The sequence below is a fragment of the Aedes aegypti genome, chromosome 3 (genome assembly GCF_002204515.2).
Source record: "Aedes aegypti strain LVP_AGWG chromosome 3, AaegL5.0 Primary Assembly, whole genome shotgun sequence".
NCBI lineage: Eukaryota > Metazoa > Arthropoda > Insecta > Diptera > Culicidae > Aedes > Aedes aegypti.
Genome location: NC_035109.1, coordinates 178,006,195 through 178,030,555, shown reverse-complemented (window position 1 = coordinate 178,030,555; position 24,361 = coordinate 178,006,195). Strand labels below are relative to the sequence as shown.

Here is a 24,361-nt window from a genome sequence, read left to right as displayed (position 1 = left end):
CAGTCAAAACAAAACAAAAAGTCATTTTTTGCATTTTCAACAGACAATATCTCAAAAACTAGACGTGCTACGATATTTCTGAAAACGGCAATGGATTCAGCAACCCTTAATTGAGTGAATAGCGGTATTTTGGTGCTTGAGAAAAAAACGTGCTCCGCATTGTTATAGCAAGAGTAATCGAACGTTCAGAAATCGTTATCACTGTCACACTCGTGCTGTGATATAATATGATACGAGTGGTATTATTATTATTATTATTATTATGCTTAGTTAAAGACACTTTACCACATATCTGAGTGGCATTCGTATCTGGACTGGTATTAGATTAATACTTTACTATATCCAAAGATTTTTCAAAAAACTTTTGATAATTCTCTAAAGATGTTCCAGAAACATTTCAAAAATCACTTCGAGGAATGCTCACGGTAAATTGTCACAGAACATATACAGGGTTGGCCGTAGATAAGAAACTATTCATTGATTCATTCAGAAATTCCATAGATGATGGCTCCATTTGTTTTTCTAATGGTAAAAGAAGTTTCTTGTATTAGTTATTATAGTTTATAGTTTATAGTTTCCCAGGGTTTTCAATAAAGATATTCTTAATTCCCACAAGCCAGAACACTTGAGGGATTCATGCACGATATGTCTCAATTTACTAAGCATGAGAATGCCATGAAAAACCTTGTCGTATCTTCCATCCTCCATAATTAGTACGAAGTTGATTGATTTTGTATATATATTGAACAGATAATGGAAATAGTTTTTTTAAGCTTTGTGATGATCTTGTTTTTTTTTGTTGCATCGTGGGTTGACTATCCTACCGAGGTATTTTTGTGCGTAGTACTTGTCCTACCAGTCCTACCTCCCTCACTGCTCATCCTTAAACTCAATTAACGTTTGTAAAATGAAATAAATACATGTATTTAACTACCGTAAAAAAATGCTTCAATTAGATAGCAAATTTATCAATCAATCTGAAGTGTTGAGTAATTATCGACTCATCCTTTATACGATGATGGTATTCAACTTTAACTTGTAACAAGTTGATCAGTTTTGAGTATGAACATTATTCTTACCTCAGTATTTCTCATTCAAGGATGTTTTCAATTCCACATTTATCCGATGTAAAGCTGAAAGTTAAGAAGAGAAAAACAACCGTTAGATCATTATGGTATTTGAATTATTAGAAATTGAGGAGAGGTATCATAAGTATGTATAATAGTCGTATAGTCATGTTAGCTATTATTTATAAAATTTGCAAAACAACGTAAATCTCTATAGAATCTACTAAGTTATATGTTTCACCAAAAACTACAACAGGTCACTGCAACCTGGTTTATACGCTAAATTATCCGAATAAACACTTTGCAAACTGGGTGTTTCTTCGGATAAATTGGTGTATGTGTTCATGCTTAACCGTTTTCTCCACTTACAGTCTTGTTGAGGCGCGGCAAAATTTAAGCGTTGGTTTGACACATTTCTCGCATAATTTATGACAACGTCTTAAGACCCATTGTGTAGCTCGTTGTTACTGAGAATTTAAAAGGGTAAATAATAGAAAATCTTCCTTTATATCTAAGTAATGATGGGTTTGGTGTTATTTTTCATTAATTTGTTTAGAAACAACATCCATAGACTTGATTACCAATGCAAAGGCTTTTGAGGCGTTTTCATAATTTATGCGAGATTTTCAGGACTAGATAAATAAGAATACATTAAATGTGGATGTAAATCGATAGAAAAATAACTTTTTGGACGGAAAGTTGTATACTCAAATACCCGAAATTTCAAAAAAGTTTTTCAATACAGGTCGGACTCGAATATCCGGGATTCGATTATCCAAAATTTATTTTTTGATATTCTTGTTTTGTTTTTAGTTTTTATGCATAATTTTGAGATAATTTAGTATTACAATATACAATATGAATGGTTTAGCAGTTTTCTTAGCTAATGTTCCTAGAAATTATTTCTTTCTACGCCACTGAATCATATAAATAAAACAATGAAAATAGATAATATTTAAGTTCTTTTATCGCAGATTGTACTTTTAGTGATTCGATTATCCGGAGCGATAGAAAAATCGATACTCCGAATAATCGAGTCCGACCTGTACTATTCGAGTAGACTTTCAACATAAAGAAAGTCAATTAGTAAACTTTTCAAAGTTATTTTCTTGAAACCACTTATGTGTTATGAGTAATTCTATAAAAGTTCTGTTTTGCATGAATTGTACTCAATTTTGTTTAAGTTTATAATGGAACTCAAAATTAAAAATTCTTATTGATATTGCAAAATCCATCCACCACTGTACCGGCTCGGAAGCGAGGGGAAATCCCTTTACCACCATCAACGCCCCCCAATCGGATCCGGCGGTGGTATGCGCCTGTGTTTCCGTCCCTAAGCGTGTATTGGTAACGCGATCGTATCGTTCGCCGCAACATGATCTCACTGCTGCTGCTGTTCTCTACTATCTAGCTCAACCAGTCAGTCAGTGTACCAAACCACGCAAGGAAGGTAGACTCAACAAACGCACACGACGATGGACGGAATCGGCGATTGGCCTACATACAGAGGCCCAGTGTGGAATACGGCACGTCGTTGTTGGACGGGCAGGGCGCATCTCCCGGGGCGAACTATACGTGGGGAACGGTGACGGGGCGGTCCCAGGGGGGTCTTGAAGATATGCTGTAGATTTTCTTTTTCGCCATGCCTTTCTCGGGCCGCATTCCTTTGGTACCCAGACGAGCTTGCGGACGCCGCAGCAGGCCCACCACACCGATCGAAAAAGACTATGGCTGCCTAATCGTCGGTCGTCTCCTCTCCGTCCGTCGTCGTGTGTGGAGGACCAAAGGCAGCAGCAACCCACCAGAAGAAGGCACCACAGCAGAGAAGCGAGGCAACAACCAGGCCACGGAAGAGTGGAAGAGAAGAACAACGAAAAAAAAACGCACCACACTATTAGCGCCGAGGTTCGTTGAACTTTGATAGGTTCATTCATAAAATTTAAAGGAAAAGAAAAGATCTCACTTTTTTGGGTCGGGCTCGGGTGGCATAGTAAATTTGGAGGTTGTTCCAAAAACAGAGTGTCGTATTTCTTGGTGGGATTTTTGGGTGAGAGAAATCTGTATCATGGGAGGGGTTGTGTGTGCACACTAAAAAGTTTTTACCAAACATTCAAAATCCGAACTGTTGGTAAAAATTTCCCGTTGATTGGAATCAAACGAACCTATTTAAGGAGTCAAAAGATATTCTACTTAATAAGCAACGATATGATTAATGAGCATGAACATGAATGACCGCTTCGTAGTTGAACTCCGTGATTGACCAGAACAATCGAAGTTACACAAAGGTTCAATGAATGGAGCTTGTTATTAGCTAACCTTTCTCAATGTGTTCAAATCGAGAGTTCAAAGTTTTCTATTGTTGGTAATGCGATGATATGATATATTCCCGCCTAACAGGATTCGCGATATCATTCAACAAACGCATTCTACGCTGAACAAGTGTTCATCGCTCGCCCTCGGAAGAGCAAGCGATGCGAGTTTACGCCACAAGTTTCAGAATAATGCATTTTTTAGCACGTCGTACATTTATCTAAACATTTTATAGCAAAGTCGTACATTTATCTAACGAAGCTTGCCAAGTTGTATGATTGCGACGCGTTCTGCAAAAAGTTGTGAACAACTTTTTTTCACCTCACTTTTTGAACTTTAACACTTTAATTCACTTTTGCGTAAAAAAAAATCCCAAAAATCACTAGTAAGGCGAGCTAATACCTTTAAACTCTAATATGTTGCTTATCTTGACATGACCTACCTGTCAAGCCTTTTTCGTCTGCGACTCATAGACTTCTTAAATGTCTATTGCGCGAGTTTCACAACCTTTTTTTTGCAATTGTGCAAATTCCAATTTTAACAATTTTCATTATTTTCCAATTGTTATGTAATGATTCATTACGCAAGTAACATTTTAATTTTTTTTACTAGAAGCTGTTGTAACCACCATATCGTTAAGAACTTATTAGTCTCAACAACCTTAATAAACCTAAGTAGTAGTTGAACCTGTTGTGAGCATGCATACAATATTGCATGCAAAGAAGACTTTCATGTAAATTTACGTGATATTTTATGCGACTTTACACGTTCGAATAATATGTTTGTAAAATAACTGTTCCTGCGCTACCAAAACCATCATGCCACGAACCATTCGATAATCTTCTTCAATTTTAGAGGCAAAAGAGGCAATAGAGGAAAAAAGTGGTGTGTGCGGTTAAACATGTGGGTATTGTTTAAGCGTTTTATCGGTGTTATTTATTCGGTACATCCGAAAAACGACCTAAACCGTGGACTAGCCACGCCGTCGATCCTCCGGATAAGTTTGGCGCAGCGGAACACTACGTTCACAAATTGGATAATTATCGTTATTATATTGTTAAACCTACCTGAAACGTTTCGTCAGACAGAGAGGATTTTGGGTGTGTAAGTGTACGTTTGTATGTGTGTGCTGGCGGCGGAACGGATTAGCGGTTCTGTTATGCTTGTGGGGTAAAAAAAGCACTTTTCACCAATGACCATGAAAATAATGAAGCAACAGCCACATACAAACACACACACTCATCGTTGGCAGAAGAGAAACGAGGAATTCCTTCGTGCACCACGTGTTCACAGCTCGTTGGGTTGGTCATGATTATATGAACACACTGACTGTTAACAGGTTAGACGGGATTGAACTCCGAACTGGATTATTGGATTGCGCAGCGAAATCAAAGAAGGGTTGTTCCACGTATTGATTGTGTTCGTAGAAGAATAACGGGATCGAATGGGTAATTCACACCTTTGCATCCAAATTGAGTTTGCTTTTTCGGGGCACATTGTTTGGCTGGTATAATACTTCGACAGGGCTGTTTAACGGCATTGAAATGCTACCGAAAAGCTAAACATTACATATAATTTGCAATTGGATTAGATGGACAAATTGATGTGAAGATTTGCGAAAAAGTTACACGTCTTCTCAGTGAGAATCGAACTCACGACTCCCCGATCTCTAGTTGGGGCGCGTTAACCACTACGCCATGAGAGGACTCATGAACGCAGAAGTTAACCTGAATTCGATTTCAGCTCAATAATCACGTGGTCCTCTTTCGCAAAGTGCACCTCTTTCGGAAGAATTAGATGCCCATCCAAACACAACGCTTTCTATATATATCCAATGCCTAGCCCGAGAGCGCATTGTTTTTTAGGTATAGGAATAGCACACTACACTAGCCAGCAACTGCGCTGGCTGAGGTTTCTATTGTGTGGGCTTCCAATGGGTCGCGACGTTCTCAAACGACCGGTTACGGAACATGAGTCCGTTGCTCGATAAATACTTGTTTTTAATTATGAATCGTGGTTTACGGCCAACCAGCCGAGTGGAAGTTTAACAACTACCGAAAAGCTAAACATTACATATAATTTGCAATTGGATTAGATGGACAAATTGATGTGAAGATTTGCGAAAAAGTTACACGTCTTCTCAGTGAGAATCGAACTCACGACTCCCCGATCTCTAGTTGGGGCGCGTTAACCACTACGCCATGAGAGGACTCATGAACGCAGAAGTTAACCTGAATTCGATTTCAGCTCAATAATCACGTGGTCCTCTTTCGCAAAGTGCACCTCTTTCGGAAGAATTAGATGCCCATCCAAACACAACGCTTTCTATATATATCCAATGCCTAGCCCGAGAGCGCATTGTTTTTTAGGTATAGGAATAGCACACTACACTAGCCAGCAACTGCGCTGGCTGAGGTTTCTATTGTGTGGGCTTCCAATGGGTCGCGACGTTCTCAAACGACCGGTTACGGAACATGAGTCCGTTGCTCGATAAATACTTGTTTTTAATTATGAATCGTGGTTTACGGCCAACCAGCCGAGTGGAAGTTTAACAACTACCGAAAAGCTAAACATTACATATAATTTGCAATTGGATTAGATGGACAAATTGATGTGAAGATTTGCGAAAAAGTTACACGTCTTCTCAGTGAGAATCGAACTCACGACTCCCCGATCTCTAGTTGGGGCGCGTTAACCACTACGCCATGAGAGGACTCATGAACGCAGAAGTTAACCTGAATTCGATTTCAGCTCAATAATCACGTGGTCCTCTTTCGCAAAGTGCACCTCTTTCGGAAGAATTAGATGCCCATCCAAACACAACGCTTTCTATATATATCCAATGCCTAGCCCGAGAGCGCATTGTTTTTTAGGTATAGGAATAGCACACTACACTAGCCAGCAACTGCGCTGGCTGAGGTTTCTATTGTGTGGGCTTCCAATGGGTCGCGACGTTCTCAAACGACCGGTTACGGAACATGAGTCCGTTGCTCGATAAATACTTGTTTTTAATTATGAATCGTGGTTTACGGCCAACCAGCCGAGTGGAAGTTTAACAACTACCGAAAAGCTAAACATTACATATAATTTGCAATTGGATTAGATGGACAAATTGATGTGAAGATTTGCGAAAAAGTTACACGTCTTCTCAGTGAGAATCGAACTCACGACTCCCCGATCTCTAGTTGGGGCGCGTTAACCACTACGCCATGAGAGGACTCATGAACGCAGAAGTTAACCTGAATTCGATTTCAGCTCAATAATCACGTGGTCCTCTTTCGCAAAGTGCACCTCTTTCGGAAGAATTAGATGCCCATCCAAACACAACGCTTTCTATATATATCCAATGCCTAGCCCGAGAGCGCATTGTTTTTTAGGTATAGGAATAGCACACTACACTAGCCAGCAACTGCGCTGGCTGAGGTTTCTATTGTGTGGGCTTCCAATGGGTCGCGACGTTCTCAAACGACCGGTTACGGAACATGAGTCCGTTGCTCGATAAATACTTGTTTTTAATTATGAATCGTGGTTTACGGCCAACCAGCCGAGTGGAAGTTTAACAACTACCGAAAAGCTAAACATTACATATAATTTGCAATTGGATTAGATGGACAAATTGATGTGAAGATTTGCGAAAAAGTTACACGTCTTCTCAGTGAGAATCGAACTCACGACTCCCCGATCTCTAGTTGGGGCGCGTTAACCACTACGCCATGAGAGGACTCATGAACGCAGAAGTTAACCTGAATTCGATTTCAGCTCAATAATCACGTGGTCCTCTTTCGCAAAGTGCACCTCTTTCGGAAGAATTAGATGCCCATCCAAACACAACGCTTTCTATATATATCCAATGCCTAGCCCGAGAGCGCATTGTTTTTTAGGTATAGGAATAGCACACTACACTAGCCAGCAACTGCGCTGGCTGAGGTTTCTATTGTGTGGGCTTCCAATGGGTCGCGACGTTCTCAAACGACCGGTTACGGAACATGAGTCCGTTGCTCGATAAATACTTGTTTTTAATTATGAATCGTGGTTTACGGCCAACCAGCCGAGTGGAAGTTTAACAACTACCGAAAAGCTAAACATTACATATAATTTGCAATTGGATTAGATGGACAAATTGATGTGAAGATTTGCGAAAAAGTTACACGTCTTCTCAGTGAGAATCGAACTCACGACTCCCCGATCTCTAGTTGGGGCGCGTTAACCACTACGCCATGAGAGGACTCATGAACGCAGAAGTTAACCTGAATTCGATTTCAGCTCAATAATCACGTGGTCCTCTTTCGCAAAGTGCACCTCTTTCGGAAGAATTAGATGCCCATCCAAACACAACGCTTTCTATATATATCCAATGCCTAGCCCGAGAGCGCATTGTTTTTTAGGTATAGGAATAGCACACTACACTAGCCAGCAACTGCGCTGGCTGAGGTTTCTATTGTGTGGGCTTCCAATGGGTCGCGACGTTCTCAAACGACCGGTTACGGAACATGAGTCCGTTGCTCGATAAATACTTGTTTTTAATTATGAATCGTGGTTTACGGCCAACCAGCCGAGTGGAAGTTTAACAACTACCGAAAAGCTAAACATTACATATAATTTGCAATTGGATTAGATGGACAAATTGATGTGAAGATTTGCGAAAAAGTTACACGTCTTCTCAGTGAGAATCGAACTCACGACTCCCCGATCTCTAGTTGGGGCGCGTTAACCACTACGCCATGAGAGGACTCATGAACGCAGAAGTTAACCTGAATTCGATTTCAGCTCAATAATCACGTGGTCCTCTTTCGCAAAGTGCACCTCTTTCGGAAGAATTAGATGCCCATCCAAACACAACGCTTTCTATATATATCCAATGCCTAGCCCGAGAGCGCATTGTTTTTTAGGTATAGGAATAGCACACTACACTAGCCAGCAACTGCGCTGGCTGAGGTTTCTATTGTGTGGGCTTCCAATGGGTCGCGACGTTCTCAAACGACCGGTTACGGAACATGAGTCCGTTGCTCGATAAATACTTGTTTTTAATTATGAATCGTGGTTTACGGCCAACCAGCCGAGTGGAAGTTTAACAACTACCGAAAAGCTAAACATTACATATAATTTGCAATTGGATTAGATGGACAAATTGATGTGAAGATTTGCGAAAAAGTTACACGTCTTCTCAGTGAGAATCGAACTCACGACTCCCCGATCTCTAGTTGGGGCGCGTTAACCACTACGCCATGAGAGGACTCATGAACGCAGAAGTTAACCTGAATTCGATTTCAGCTCAATAATCACGTGGTCCTCTTTCGCAAAGTGCACCTCTTTCGGAAGAATTAGATGCCCATCCAAACACAACGCTTTCTATATATATCCAATGCCTAGCCCGAGAGCGCATTGTTTTTTAGGTATAGGAATAGCACACTACACTAGCCAGCAACTGCGCTGGCTGAGGTTTCTATTGTGTGGGCTTCCAATGGGTCGCGACGTTCTCAAACGACCGGTTACGGAACATGAGTCCGTTGCTCGATAAATACTTGTTTTTAATTATGAATCGTGGTTTACGGCCAACCAGCCGAGTGGAAGTTTAACAACTACCGAAAAGCTAAACATTACATATAATTTGCAATTGGATTAGATGGACAAATTGATGTGAAGATTTGCGAAAAAGTTACACGTCTTCTCAGTGAGAATCGAACTCACGACTCCCCGATCTCTAGTTGGGGCGCGTTAACCACTACGCCATGAGAGGACTCATGAACGCAGAAGTTAACCTGAATTCGATTTCAGCTCAATAATCACGTGGTCCTCTTTCGCAAAGTGCACCTCTTTCGCCGTAAACCACGATTCATAATTAAAAACAAGTATTTATCGAGCAACGGACTCATGTTCCGTAACCGGTCGTTTGAGAACGTCGCGACCCATTGGAAGCCCACACAATAGAAACCTCAGCCAGCGCAGTTGCTGGCTAGTGTAGTGTGCTATTCCTATACCTAAAAAACAATGCGCTCTCGGGCTAGGCATTGGATATATATAGAAAGCGTTGTGTTTGGATGGGCATCTAATTCTTCCGAAAGAGGTGCACTTTGCGAAAGAGGACCACGTGATTATTGAGCTGAAATCGAATTCAGGTTAACTTCTGCGTTCATGAGTCCTCTCATGGCGTAGTGGTTAACGCGCCCCAACTAGAGATCGGGGAGTCGTGAGTTCGATTCTCACTGAGAAGACGTGTAACTTTTTCGCAAATCTTCACATCAATTTGTCCATCTAATCCAATTGCAAATTATATGTAATGTTTAGCTTTTCGGTAGTTGTTAAACTTCCACTCGGCTGGTTGGCCGTAAACCACGATTCATAATTAAAAACAAGTATTGAAATGCTGTTAATTGATACATCCCTAATGAAGTTCAGATTTGGTTAAACGGAATGGAATAATTGAAAATCCCTTTCAAACGTAAAATCATATACATGTGTTTACTCTAAGTTCAGGGAAGTCGAGAAAACTTTTATTACGAAAGATCATGGATCCACCAGAGTCGAACCCAGACATCTTAAGCATGGCCTTGCTTGGTAGACGCGGACTAGGCTAAAGAAGGTCTCCTGTACACTATCCAAATTATCACAATCAGGACATCAGGATTTCAATATCTACAAGGTCAGTAACAGTATTTGTAGTGGCAACTAATGTTTTATATCAAGTTGGATGTTTGTATAAAAATATAGAATACCTTGACAGAGCTTTAAAAAATTTCGTTGTTCATGTAGATCATCCAAACCTTTGGTGACTCAGTTATTAAAGATGATTCGAATCAACAGTGATCAGTATCTTTTATTTGCTAGTTTATCGTACTAAGCCTAGGTTTAGAATCGTTTTTCGGCAAGTTGTACAATACTTATGAAAATAGGCAATGAGTTAACTCATACGTCTATTCTTGGAGTTTGTGAATAATATTAGTAAGAGTATTCCGAAATGTTCTAAAACCGTGCGGATTAGTATTGCAATATATAAAACTGGAACCCTCCCGTCAGAAAAAGAATCATCATGGAATCTTCCAACAACAACCGTAGACATGTTTTGATGTTTGGAAGGCCACCGCTCTACCAGTGTTGAATAAATTCAGGTTTTTCTGAAATTCCAGAAACAAAAAAAGGTCCCACTGATCAGGCAGCGCGGTGCCTTTTACCACCCTCCACCCCCCACTTACTGATCGGAGAGGTACTCCCTTTGATGGCTTTTCGATTATTATAAAGCTCGAAATCCTCCTGGGCAGCAAAGCGGACAGCCGAAAACTAAAAATCGGAGAAATATTTCTTATCGTCTGGCTCACCTTTCTCCCCCTCGAATCGGACACACATCATTTACCGCCCTGGACTCGATTGAGAGGGGGGATGGGAGGGGGTCTGACTGCGTTTAGGGCCGTGCCTTCATCATCATCGATTTACGTGTTTTCATCTCCCTGGGTTCCCCCCTGTGACCGCTGCCCCTTACCATCCCCTTCACCTCCTTGGGGTCCGTTCGCCTGGAGGCTGTGCTTTTGCGGTACTTTAAATGTCAAAAAATCTCGGTGGTCGGATCTCGTTCCAAAGATCAAGCGCACGAATACGGCCGTAGAGTAAGGTGGGGCAAATGTTCGAGTGGGCAAAAGTTTCTGGCTAAGATTTCTAGCTCAATTCAAAACAAATATTTTAGATGACATGGTGGTTCGAATACTGTTAATGCAAAAAAAATCACTCCAAATATTACAAAAATGAATTAAGATTTGTAAAAGTTATTCGTTGTTTCTAGGCTTAAAAAATTGTAAGTTTTGTCAGTTTACATAGAATAAAATACACATATAATATGATACGGTTTTCTATGTAAGATACTTTGAAGTGTTTAAGTTTTTGCATATATGTTTGGAGACCATTTTTGACCCATAGTGGGGCAAAAGTTGGAGACATAGATCATCGTATAAAAAAAAATTGGGAATTAACATATTACCTTTAAATTTATCAGAAAAAGGCCGGTCACGCGAAAAAAGTTTTCAAAATTCCAGTTTTACCAACGTTTTGTAAACAATTGCTATTTTGGAATATTTACCGATTAAGTTTTGGGCAAATTTCTTTTTACCCCACCTTCCTCTACAGGGCGGTAGCGGCGAAGAGGCCGGTGATGGGGGATCGTGTATGCTGCGATATTGGTTGAGCAATTCCGAGAAATTTAAAGGAAAAAACACCAGCGGTGTTTCTCGTCTCGTCTCTCTGTACAGTATATTGGGAGGGGGACGAGTGGAGTTGATAGAGGGGAAGATGGAAGGATCCAACAGACTGCAAACAGGGTAGACGATGGTGAGCCGGGGTTGATCATCTTTTTGGACCCCGATGAAGTGGTGAGGGGGGTCATGTGTGTAGGCTCCCGGGGCTGATCAAAGCTCCATTTATCCCTGCGTCGCTCGGTCTCGGATGGGAGGAAAGGAAGAGGATCACTGGAAGGAGCTGAAAGACGAGTGTTGAAGTTTTTGGCGCTTCGGTCAGGGTGTATGTAGGGTGGTTTAGAAGGGAGGTGTTAACTTTCCCGAAATCGTCGGAAACTGAATTAATGGTAACAGTAATAAGTCTTATAAGTTATAAATAAACTAAGTGGAATTCTGGTAGAATTCAGGATATGATTCCCAGAAAATCCTGGACATTATTTTGCAAGCGTCCAAACTATATTGGGGAGACTTTTAAAAATATCCTGTGCAGAATTATTGCATGATCTCGAAAAAAGATTCTTTCAATGTCATTTAGGAAGCTAAAAAACATTTATTTGATTTTCGTTTTCTCCCAAAGAAATTTGTTTCATTTACTGACTTTTGTCAGAATTTATTCGAATATTTGAAGAGTTTAAAAGTGGCCCGCCACATAATGTTTTTTTTGCAATTTGGCTCGCTCCTCAAAAAGGTTGGGCAGGCCTGGTCTGCAGCAATACATCCGAAATTGATACTTGGATTGTAACTTCTTCTTCCTTTTCCTGGTGACCACAGGAATTTACTGAGACATTTTTTTGACAATTGACCATTATATATCGTTGCCACAAGAAACTAAATGTTCTGAGATGTAATGAGTTTTCAACCTGAACACAACTTTGAACGGCGCACAGTATTTCGATCGGCCGAAATCGTGAACTTAATTCTGTAGCACCTTTAAACGTGATTTTTTCGGAATGGTGTCTTCGGACGAAAATTTTCTAAAAATATAGCGCATATATTGACGGTACATGTTAGTTCGCAACTTTGCCACGGGCGGCGCTGCAAAAATATTTTTTTTGAAATGACGATCTTTAAATATGATGTCTTCGGCAAAGTTGTAGATAATTCAAATATAAACAACTTTGCCAAAGACACCTAGTGTGTATTCAGCCGCATTTCCAAAATACGGGAGTATTAAATGAACAACCCCCTAAAACTAGTTTTTCTCGTATATTTTGAAAATGTGAAGTTTCCGGTAGCAACAATGTTCTACAAAATTATGTAAACAGTCAAAATGAATCATTCTCTAGAAGACACTAGGTTTCTAAAGACCAAGGAAAAGCTGTTATAACCATTTAAGTGCAAAAATCAGTCATTTTTGGGGTCCGTGTATATATTCGGGTGGCAGCTGGTGGCAGATGAAACCTAGTAGGGTTAAAAATACACAATTAGTAGTTGTAAATGTCGATAGTGTCATTAGTATCCACGAGTATCCCTTTTACTTAGAGGAAGTTTCATCAATGACTCTTATTACCCTGAAGTACTTAGTTATGTGATGGGTAGAGGGCTATGTGACTCCAAACTTCTTCTTTTTTTCTCCTTGACACATTTTTCATCTTTATACACACTCTCAATTAGTCTTTACAAAATGACTCGCCATACAACTATTTTTCGCTTGCAGTTTTAGCTATTTTTCGTACATAGACACTATAGTAAGTGCAAGCTATGCAAATTTGGTGAAATATTCTGTTGAAAAAAGAATAAATCATTGAATCACTATTCTGTGAATCAAATCAGTGTTTAAATGTTAACGCAGTTCTTATGGCTGCGACACTCATTTACAAAAAGATCTGATATTGAGACACTTGCCTGATTTTGGATTTGAATTTGATACATCACTTAATTTGCTACTCACCGCATCGTTCTTGCACGTGTCATGTAGTAAACACTAGCCTGCTAGTTTATCTTTTTGGTCTTTTAGTGCTATTATTCGACCAATTAAGCGTGTCAGCTGTATAATGCTAGGACGCAGAGCGAATTTAAATGCTATTTGATTACTTGGGATGTACGAAAAAACGCAAAAATCTCAAGTGCAAAATTGTTGTAGGGCGAGTCATTTCGTAAAGCGTCTTTTCAGGAGATTGAGAACTTTCTTCAAAAATGTATTCGGAACCTATTGGTTGTGCGTAATGATGAAGAATGTGTCAAAAAGAAGAAAAAGAAGAAGTATGGAGCCACATAGCCCTCTACCCATCATATAACTAAGTACTACAGGGTAATAAGAGTAATTGATGAAACTTCCTCTAAGTAAAAGGGATACTCGTGGATACTAATGACACTATCGACATTTACAACTACGAATGATGTATTTTGAATCCTACTAGGTTTCATCTGTCACCAGCTGCCACCCGAATATATACACGGATCCCAAAAATGACTGATTTTTGCACTTAAACGGTTATAACTGCTTTTCCTTGATCTTTAGAAGACTAGTGTCTTCCAGAGAATGATTCATTTTGACTGTTTACATAATTTTGTAGAACATTGTTGCTACCAGAAACTTCGTATTTTCAAAATATCGAAGAAAAACTAGTTTTAGCGGGTCATTCATAAAATACTCCCGTTTTTTGGAAATGCGGCTGAATACACACTAGGTGTCTTTGGAAAAGTTGTTTGTATTTGAATTATCTACAACTTTGCCGAAGACATCATATTTAAAGATCGTCATTTCAAAAAAAATATTTTCTCAGCGCCGCCCGTGGCAAAGTTGCGAACTAACATTTACCGTCAATATATGCGCTATATTTTTAGAAAATTTTCGTCCGAAGACACCATTCCGAAAAAATCACGTTCAAAGGTGCTACAGAATTAAGTTCACGATTTCGGCCGATCGAAATACTGTGCGGCGGGACTCGAACCCATCGGCATGATCTGGACAGGGATGGGGTGCGACTCAAATCTCTTTCGGTGCTACACCCTAAGTTCGAAGGAGACGTGCACAAGAATTTTTTGTAGACTGCACCCTGGAAATGCTGAGTGCTTTGGGCTGCGTGGTATCGAATTGTTTAATTTTCACCCGAGAGAGAGGAGACAGCTGGCTTAGATTGCGAGCTCCTAAAAGTCATGGGAACCTGTCATCAACTGTCACTGGAAAACCGTACATTCAAAGGACAGAACGTGAAAAACCGTCAAACTAAAACAGGATTAATTAAAAATTTAGGTTGTTTTCCTGTGCTATCGCATCTAAAATAGTAGAATATTTAAATATTGTTGATTGGACTCCAATTGCTATTGAAATTTTTTAATTTTATGATCTTTTTGATAACAAATGGGATGTGAAAATAGTTTTGACCCAGTTTGTGCTCTCCGAACCATTGTGCACAACCCAAACATGAGAAGAAGAAATCAAAGAAGCCAAGAAAACAAGCCAGTTGTCAGTGAGCTGTCTCCTCTCTCTCAAATTTTCACTCTTTGCGTTTCGTACACGCGTAGAATATTCCACTTGAATTCATTTCACTGCTATGTGACTGTCAAAACTCCTAAACACACAACCACAACTATAAGTTTTGCAAAGTCTTTTTCCAGCTTGTCCGATTTCAACGCATACTTTGCTGAAATTTTTCTAAAGTGGTTTATTGTGCTTTCAGATTAGACCGACATTGTTAGGCAGAATCGGTCTTTATTCCAAAAGCAAAGGTAGAAATACAAAAAAGATAAAACGACCGAAAAGGCCGAATGGGTCGTTAGGCTGAAGTGGTCCACACCTGAGAGGGTTAAACCGTTACTAAATTTTAGTACGTCAAGGTGAACTGAGATTCTGCTGTCACGCCAGTGTGAGCCACCTTCTGAAACAATGGACCAATGTGATAAAAGCGCGTAATTTAGTGAAGCATATTTTTACATTTCACTGAAGGTGGCGAAAAGCATTGAGATTTAGTTTCTACACATTCAAAAGCAATGTCACAATAGTAACATTGATTCAAATAAAAAACAACTGTATCTTGTTACTCTTTTTCGATAAAAAATGGAAAGTATGCATAGAGAAATATGGCCCTTTTTCAAAGTTTGTGAAGAATGATCGAAGGTACCCAACGAAACTAGAGATTTTCACCAAGCCTGCCTTGAGTGTCGTTGGCGAGCTGGAATTATTTAGAAGTTTGTTTAATATTTCTTGTGTAGTATTGATGTTTCCCTGCCAGTTCCACACCATGAATTTACAAGAGCATAAATCTGAATGTCCAGACATTCATTTGCGTTGAAAACTTGAACGATTGGTCATTCGTTGGTGGTGATCAATCGACCGAATTTTCAGCACAGAGACATTTATGGTTTTATCTTCATCGTAATGCGTTATACAAAAATGTGTATTTGTTATATTTTTCCACTAACAATTTATCATAGAAGAATAGATTGATGGTATTAAATTTACTTCAAAAATGCATTTTCGTTAATTAAACGAAAAATGACATTTGATCCAGAAGAAAAATGAAAATTTTCCATTTTGAAATATTTTATTACTTAAATTTTTATCATTGGCAAATAATGGAAGAAGCTTCAAGAAAAAGAGATAGGGATGTTAAAAAAGAAATAGAACAATTCACAACCAAAAGTCATAAACTCCAAAAGGCGCTAAGATCGATTTTATATAGCGAAAAACGATTTCACCACATCCGCACAAAAAAAAACTGATGTTCGAAAGTACAAGATATCGTGGATGGCAAAAGCAAGTTGAATGTAAATAGTTTCTGCACATGTAAATCAGAAATAAATCAAATGAGCTGATTTATTTTGTCAGTCTTACAATCCATTTGGCCTAATGACTTTTCCGGCCAATCAATATCAATGGCCCTAACCTTTTACGCTCACGATTCTTTCAAACTTATATTTTTTTCAGGCTTCGAGGATTCGTCCCAATGAAATTTGACCAACAATGATATTTTGTCTTATATTATTCAGATTCAAAGCATTGTATGTGTGCAATCTTTTAGCCTACCGATTCTTTGAGCTTGACGATGCCTTCAATTCAACGACGATTCTTTTGGCCTCCTAGCCTACGGGCATTCAGCTCTCATTTCAAATCGATAAGCGTCAATGAAGTCTTGTTTTTAATTATGAATCGTGGTTTACGGCTAACCAGCCGAGTGGAAGTTTAACAACTACCGAAAGCTAAACATTACATATATTTTGCAATTGGATTAAATGGACAAATTGATGTGAAGTTTTGCGAAAAAGTTACACGTCTTCTCAGTGAGAATCGAACTCACGACTCCCTGATCTCTAGTTAGGGCGCACAATAATCACGTGGTCCTTTTTCGCAAAGTGCACCTCTTCTCACTGAGAAGACGTGTAACTTTTTCGCAAAACTTCACATCAATTTATCCATTTAATCCAATTGCAAAATATATGTAATGTTTAGCTTTCGGTAGTTGTCAATGAATTGCTCTCTTTGAATAAAGATTATACCTTTACTCCTTCTTCGTAAGCTAGCTCATAATAAAGATGATCAGTAGTTTTTTCATAACTATGAGCACTTCCACAGTTATTAAGAGGAAAATAACCATCGTCATTTTTCAAATTTCCAGTTTGTTCGCTCAAAATTGAAGCAATGTTCAAGAGAATCCTACATTGCATTGCCCTTGCTATCTGTATTGCGGTGATCCGTCAAGTATTTGCTGAGCGGTGAGGATTTTAGTATTTTTGTTTAACTCAGGCCTATACGGGTTTAAATCACTTTCTCTGTTTCTCAAGGTTTAAAAGGTCCCCAAACCCTGGATACGCCTGTGCCATCGGTCCGGTGTCGGTGTTTGGTTGAATTAAAAGTTTAAAACATATGAACAAGACATGCCACTTCGCCGCGGAGATCCCAGAGCCCCCACACCCCTCCCCCTAGCAGATCGAGACGTAGAGAATGGAATATGACGGCGGGAAAATGAATAAGATAAGGCTGACGATGTTGGGACTTGGGTCTGCTGGATTTGGAACTGTGACCGGGACGACGAAGACGACGATGATGATGATGTGAAACGATCCACAGCGCCCCTGATTTGGCCACAGGGGCCAACAGGACCCGGGATCGAAGTCTTTGGGGTATGGGATCGGCGAGGGGAAAGCCCGGCATGATGATTGTAAATATTTTTTCTCGTGAGAACTTTATTTTTTTCTTGCAAAGGAGTGTTGATCCGGTGCTTTTATGGAGATTTTGTGCGGGTTGGTGTAGTTTTTTTTGCAGTTTCTACTATACTTTATGAATTTCTTAACGCAGATTTTGCTTTGCTGTGGATCTTCTGGGTGGGCGAGTAGAGACGGCTCCGAAGGCGAAGGCCTCCACCACCGTGAGATGATATGAATGGACTAAAATCAGGTTTGTTGACTTAATTGGGAATGGTTGTGGAAAGTTTTATTGGTACTGGGGCGGGTTGAGCCGATTTTTGGGGGATTTAAAAACAGTTAGTCGTAGAGGCATGTCGAATGTATCAATTCTATGGATATGAGCAATTTGTGTTTTTAAAGATCATTGATGATATTGACAATGCTCTTGAAACTTTAACAAATTCCATTTCCAGGAGTATTGCAATTTCTAAATATGAAGTAAAATTTGAATCCGTGATTATAGACGATGATCTTAAATCCTTGATCCGTTTTAAAAACGTGAAGAGAAGACAATATTAACCCACTCGCAATCCTGCTACGAAAATTAAATGGCAGAATCTGCAGAAAAAAATGAATTAAAAAACGATTTTTACAATTAAGAAACAAACATTTTGAAAATAAAATGTCTCAATTGGACCCTGGCTCTAAGCCCTTTTGGAAATTATCTAAAATTTTGAAAAAAAAAACTTAGAAGCCAATACCGGCATTGAAATAGGAAAACAAATCATTACTAACTAATTGCGAAAAAGCTCAAAAACTTGCTATATCAAGAGAACGTTTTCGAAAATGTCTGGGATACCGATTTGGAACAAGTAAGAACTATTATTAAAAAAGTATATGAAAGCTCCTGCCGATGATGGAATTTTCTACATCCTCATCAAGAAACTTCCAGAAAATAGCTTATCATTCTTAGTTGATATATTTAACAAATGTTTCCAATTAGCATATTTTCCTGCAGAAGCTTCTAGCTATCGTCCAATCAGTTTGCTTTTCTCCATCAATAAACTTCTTGAAAAGGTCATTTCGAACAGAATGATGACCAACATCAACGAAAATTCAATTTTTGCCAATGAACAATTTGGATTACGCCATGGACATTCGACCACTCATCAACTATTACGTGTAACAAATTTGATCCGTTCCAACAAATCTGAATGCTATTCTACTGGTCTTGCTCTTCTAAACATAGAAAAAGCATTCGACAGTGTTTGGCATGTAGGTTTGTTCGTAATATTAAAAAAAACTTTAATTTTCCAACATAGATTGTTAGAATAAGTCAAAATTATCTTCAGGTTAATTATCAGAACTCCAGGTCTGAAAGACTTCCTGTAAGAGAAGGTCTTCCTTAAGGCAGCATTTTGGGACCAATATTATACAATATTTTCATATCTGACTTACCCAAGTTACCTCAGGGATGTCAAAAATCTTTGTTTGCGGATGACACAGGCCTCTCTGCCAAAGGACGAAGCCTGCGTGTCACCTGTAGTCGATTGCAAAAAAGTTTGGATATTTTTTCTTCATACTTGCAAAAATGAAAGATTTCTTCTAATGCTTCCAAAACTCATCTTATAATATTCCCGCATAAACCAAAAGTTCTTTAATTAAGAGCTTCAAGCAGACATGTTGTCACGATGAGAGGGGTTCCAATAAATTGGTCAGATGAAGTTAAGTATCTAGGGCTCATGCTAGATAAGAATTTAATTTAATTTCAAAAATCACATTGAGGGCATTCAAGCCAAATGTAAGAAAATATGTAAACTGTGTGTTTCCCCTTATGAATAGAAAATCAAAACTTTGTCATAAAAACAAGCTTTTGATATTCAAACAAATTTTCAGGCCAGCCATGTTGTATGCTGTACCAATATGGACTAGCTGTTGTAATACCAGGAAGAAAGCTCTGCAGAGAATTTAAAATAAAATTTTGAAAATGATTCTTTAGGGAGCTTCCTCCCTGGTATAGTACCAATGAGTTACATAGAATATCCAATGTTGAAACATTGGAACAAATGACCAAAAAATTATTAATTATTTCAGACAAAAATCGTTCTAATCTTCTATTGCAACGATAAATGCGTTATATGGTTAGTTTAAGTTAGGTTAAGTAAATTGAAAACGTTTTTCTTCTTTTATTAGCAGGTAAAATCAACTCACCTGTAAAAAATCTGAACTGCTACGGCAAATGAAGTGTAATATGTTGTTAACAAAATTTTAATAAAATCATAAATTTGTTTTACCAAATTAGGATGAAAGTGTTTTCTAACATCACAGAACACCTAGATATAAGAAATGAATGTAATCTTTGAATTGATACTAATAAAGAAATAAAAACAAAAAGACCATTGATGATCAATACGAACCTAGAATTTTTTACAACTTTGAATTACTCTGGGTCATAAATCTAATGATTTCGAGTCACTTCTTTGAATAGATGGAATTATAAATGTATTTGTGTATGTCGATTACTGCATATGTAAACTCATCAAAATTTGAACAATTTAAAGATAGTTTCTCCTTGGGCGGTTGAAGTTCCAAAATAGTTTGGAAATGAAAAGAAAATGAATGAAAGTTGCAGTATACCAATGTTGAACATTTTAGCTTCCATTACTGTTCTTCTGTAAGCAACTGTAACTATATTTGGTTGAGAAATTTATCAAATTTGCATACCTAGTGTCGATAAGGTGAAAATTGTTTAGAATAATAATGATGAACTTACAGAAAGGCTTCAGACAATTAATGGCAATTTTGATTTTATTACAGTTTTAAAGATAACATTTGGATTTTAAAAGAGTTGCTAGACCATTTAAAACCAAAAATGTTACAAAAATATGTATAATGTGATCACATTATCACATTGTCATTTAATTGGTCATGCTAATAATCCAGTGGAAATAACCTTTGAATCATATTTCAATCGCAAACCATAATTCCATCCATCGACGATGATCGAGGCCACATACTCCGACCCTCACGTAATCAATTTAAAGAGCTTATCGCAACCAGCGGCAGTCAGTTAAAGTCGTCCCCCTATTCATTGATAATCGTATTCGTTTTTGTCCGCAGAGACCCTCTCACGAGGTGTCTGTCGCATAGAAGTAAGTTATTGACATTTTCGTCTGTCGGTCGCTCATGGACAAACATAGCGGGCAAACGAATCTTATCTCGCTGAGCCCACCTATATCTTGGGAATGTGTTGCCAACGAGAGGAACCGAGTCAAATAAAAATAGCTCTCAATGTTATCAGCCCCCTTGACTTGCTCGAGGAGCAAAAAAAAAGAGAACTTTAAATTCCTTCATTCAAGTAGGGTTATAAACTCTGTCCACGTTACACAATCACTGAGGCGCCACGAACCAGCCACTAGGCGATTAGCTGACTGCGGCGTTTTTTTTCGCTCAACAGTGTTTCAAACATTTCCGTTCCGTTCGTCCGTTGGTTGGTGTAAAAACAATGTTCATAGTCTCAGAATACATCAGTGTTAAAAATAAATAAAACGATTTTTGCGCTTACATAAGGCGGATTCTGTCTGTGAGCTCACAGCTGATGAAGGGGAGCCAGTGTTGCCAACCAATCGACGATTGCGTCCGTTCGGTGAAAATGTGTCACGTAGGAAACGGGAAACACGTGCTTATAGTGTTTTTCAGCAGGCGCTCCTTTACTCTCGTCCCGTCTCTTCAGCGAATGCTGTATCCCAGATCGTGAGGAATTTATTATCGTGCTTCTATTAATGTTCTTATTTGCTCTTCAATGTCACCACTTTGTGTAGGAATGTCTTTCCGTCTGAGGGCCGTCTCTCCTTAACACACATATTCTCCGTTTAACTAACCAACAAGTGTCTTTTTCACATTTTTGCCTTTTAAACTCCACTCGAATTCCAGCGAACAGTCCTAGTTTTCTATGTGGGGAGCTCACGAGTTTACCAAATTGATCCAATCAAGCGACTGGGTGTACTATTTCATTTGGAACGAACAGCGGCACTATCTGTAGCATTGAACCGTCATCGAGTACAAAAGTCAAACTTTCAATTAACTTCAATTATGGGTGAACACAACATCACATATTCGAAACTCACGGTCGGTGCACTAGAGCTGCTTTCTACAGTCCTTTCCACTTGGCACTTGGTTGCGAACGAAAACTAGAGAAATGTAACGTTTCCGAATAAACACACCAAAAAAGGTGACAAAAGCAGCCCAAAATAGAAAGTCAATCAATTGGACAAAACTCAATCACTATAATCCAATTAACTCCAATTAATCGCGCATACAACGGAGTCCAAACGCACACTACACACTGGAACTGATCACACTGGGAACTTATGGGAATCTTCCGCCCGAACCGACTGATCGTGGCTCATCACCCGTGCGAGCGAACTCAACGATAGTCTCCGTCGTCGTTCGCCCAGCAAGCAGAGAAAGAGAGGAGTCCAAACGGCACACATCCGCTAGGTTTCGCATCTCGAACAGGAAAAACAGCGACGACCTCCGCCGAGTGCTCCGAGTGTTGATGATCTGGATGAATTGTGTGTTGTGCTGGGGCAGATGAAGCAACAAAAAATTCCAGAACGGTAGTCACACTCACACCCATCATCAGCTGCGCGGCGTTCGGCGGTCCCCCCTCATACAATAAACTATACACTCTCACAAACGCAACGGGGAAGGCCACGCTTTGCCACTATAGCCAGCAAGTAGTGTGGAGGAGCCGCGATTTCGAGGTTTAGTTTGCTCGTCACGCTCGTCGAGCAGCGCGTCAGATGTGAGGCGCTCAACTACTAGCATCTACTCTAGTAGATAGAGACCGCGAGCAGTCGTCGTGAGTGTGGTTGGTATTAAACGACCAATGATCGCAACTTGGACTCGTTCGTAAGACGACGATGACGGGCGGTTGTGGCGGTGTCATTAGCGTAAAACACTTCTTCTCTCTTTGCCTGCCTCTATGAGCAGCGGCGTGTTTAACAAGGGGAAAGTAGGGGAGAGTAGATTTGTCTCTCTTGATATGATTGCATCGGTTTTCACATCAACCGATGTTGTAACTTGGACTTGTGTTCTATCTCGTTTAGACGTTTTATAGTAGATATAAATAATTACTTTTTTAATAAATTTTGTCATGTACGCTACAACCTAGTTTTACGAAGTAATTTTACGTAGAAAAAAAAAAATCGAAAATTGAGTTAGAAGATCCGATATGGAATAATGTATTGAAATCCACGAGCATAATTTGATCTACTGGAGATTTCGGAATTCAGAACAAGTTCAGAAGGTTACAGAGCAGCGAGAGTTGAAAAAATGTGAAGCCACCACAGAATGGTAGATCAGCACGAATAAAGTGTAATAGCTGAAGCGCAAGATAGGGTTTCAATGCTAGTAATGGACCCCTTAGTAGCTGAAATTCATTTTAAACGCTTTTCCGTAACGATTGGAGAGGTACGAAAACAGCCATTGAGTTGTCCATCCTGGAAATCCTAGGTGCGACATTTTTTCGACGGTTAAAAGATGCAGTACAGTGTCGAAAGCCTTCGCAAAATCTATGTAGTTTGAATCTACTTGCTATTTCGCTTCCACCTCGCGAGATAATACGGTGGCATAACACATGATTATTATTCGATATGATGGACATTGCGGCGTTGTACAGGATGTTGTACATGAGCTTCTCGAGCAGCTTACTCAAGCAGCATAACAGCGTGATGCCTCGGTAGTTTATAACACGGTTACGGCTGCCAGATTTGTGGATTGGATCGATAATAGCCTTTTTCCACGCGGTCAACGGGGGAAGATTGTCGTCTACGGAACCCTTCTTGACGTCAAGGTCGTTAAAGGCCTGCGAAACTTCTTCTATTGAAAATTGAGGTAATGTGATGCTAATGTCGATCAAGGGTTTGTTCTGGAATCTGTCATGGCGGGACAGCGGATAGACTCGAGTATAGACGCTTTCTAAATACGCTGCAAACAAGTCAGCTGCTTCAGAATTTGTGCTGGCTGAATGTCCTGAATACTCTACGTTTGCAGAAATGCAGTTGTTAGAGCGCTGGTGTTTGATAAAGTTCCAGAAGGACGAAAGGTTATGTTTTACGTATGATTGGATTCGAGCGATATAGTCATTGTGGGTGACAGAAGCAGCGTGTTGTGACGTATCTCTGCATCACAAAGATGTCTTTTGTTGGCAGCAGATCGGGACGAGAAGTACAGGGGATAGGCAAAATGATTGATATAGGCAAAATTTTGCCTAAATTCAAATGCTTATAACTTTATGAAAAATTGATGAAAACGGATGCATCCGATATCTAAATATGGTTCCAGATATGTTCCTAATTGGCCACTTCCTCCAGGACACCTGGAACCTACTATAGAGTGGTCATCCGAGCAAAGCTTGAGATCATATTGAAAACTAATTTTGATGTTGTGATGTTGCGAATTTTGAAAACTCATTTATATTATTTATTTATTTAAGACACTTTACACCATCGGTGCATTTGTGTCGTTGGATATTAGAAATATAACATTACAGAGATAATTTTATTTTGCATTTTTTCTTCGTGATCGGATGTTCTTTCCACTGTGTGTCACTTTTTTTGTATTCTTCGCTGCATGTTCGCTTGGACTTGTTTTCTCTAGCTTCGCAACTTCCATCCGTTTCAGCTGATAGCCGCC

General features: G+C 39.3%; 1 long non-coding RNA gene across 1 annotated transcript in view; it reads right to left on the bottom strand.

Moving 5' to 3' along the window:
- Nucleotides 1–22,222, bottom strand: part of LOC110678741 — a 53,380-nt gene extending 31,158 nt beyond the window's left edge. The window contains exons 1-2 of the long non-coding RNA XR_002501898.1: nucleotides 21,228–22,222; nucleotides 1,080–1,133 (exon numbers count right to left, since the gene is read on the bottom strand). This is a non-coding gene — a long non-coding RNA (uncharacterized LOC110678741). The remainder of the gene's footprint in view (nucleotides 1–1,079; nucleotides 1,134–21,227) is intronic.
- Between the last annotated feature and the right edge of the window lie 2,139 nt (nucleotides 22,223–24,361).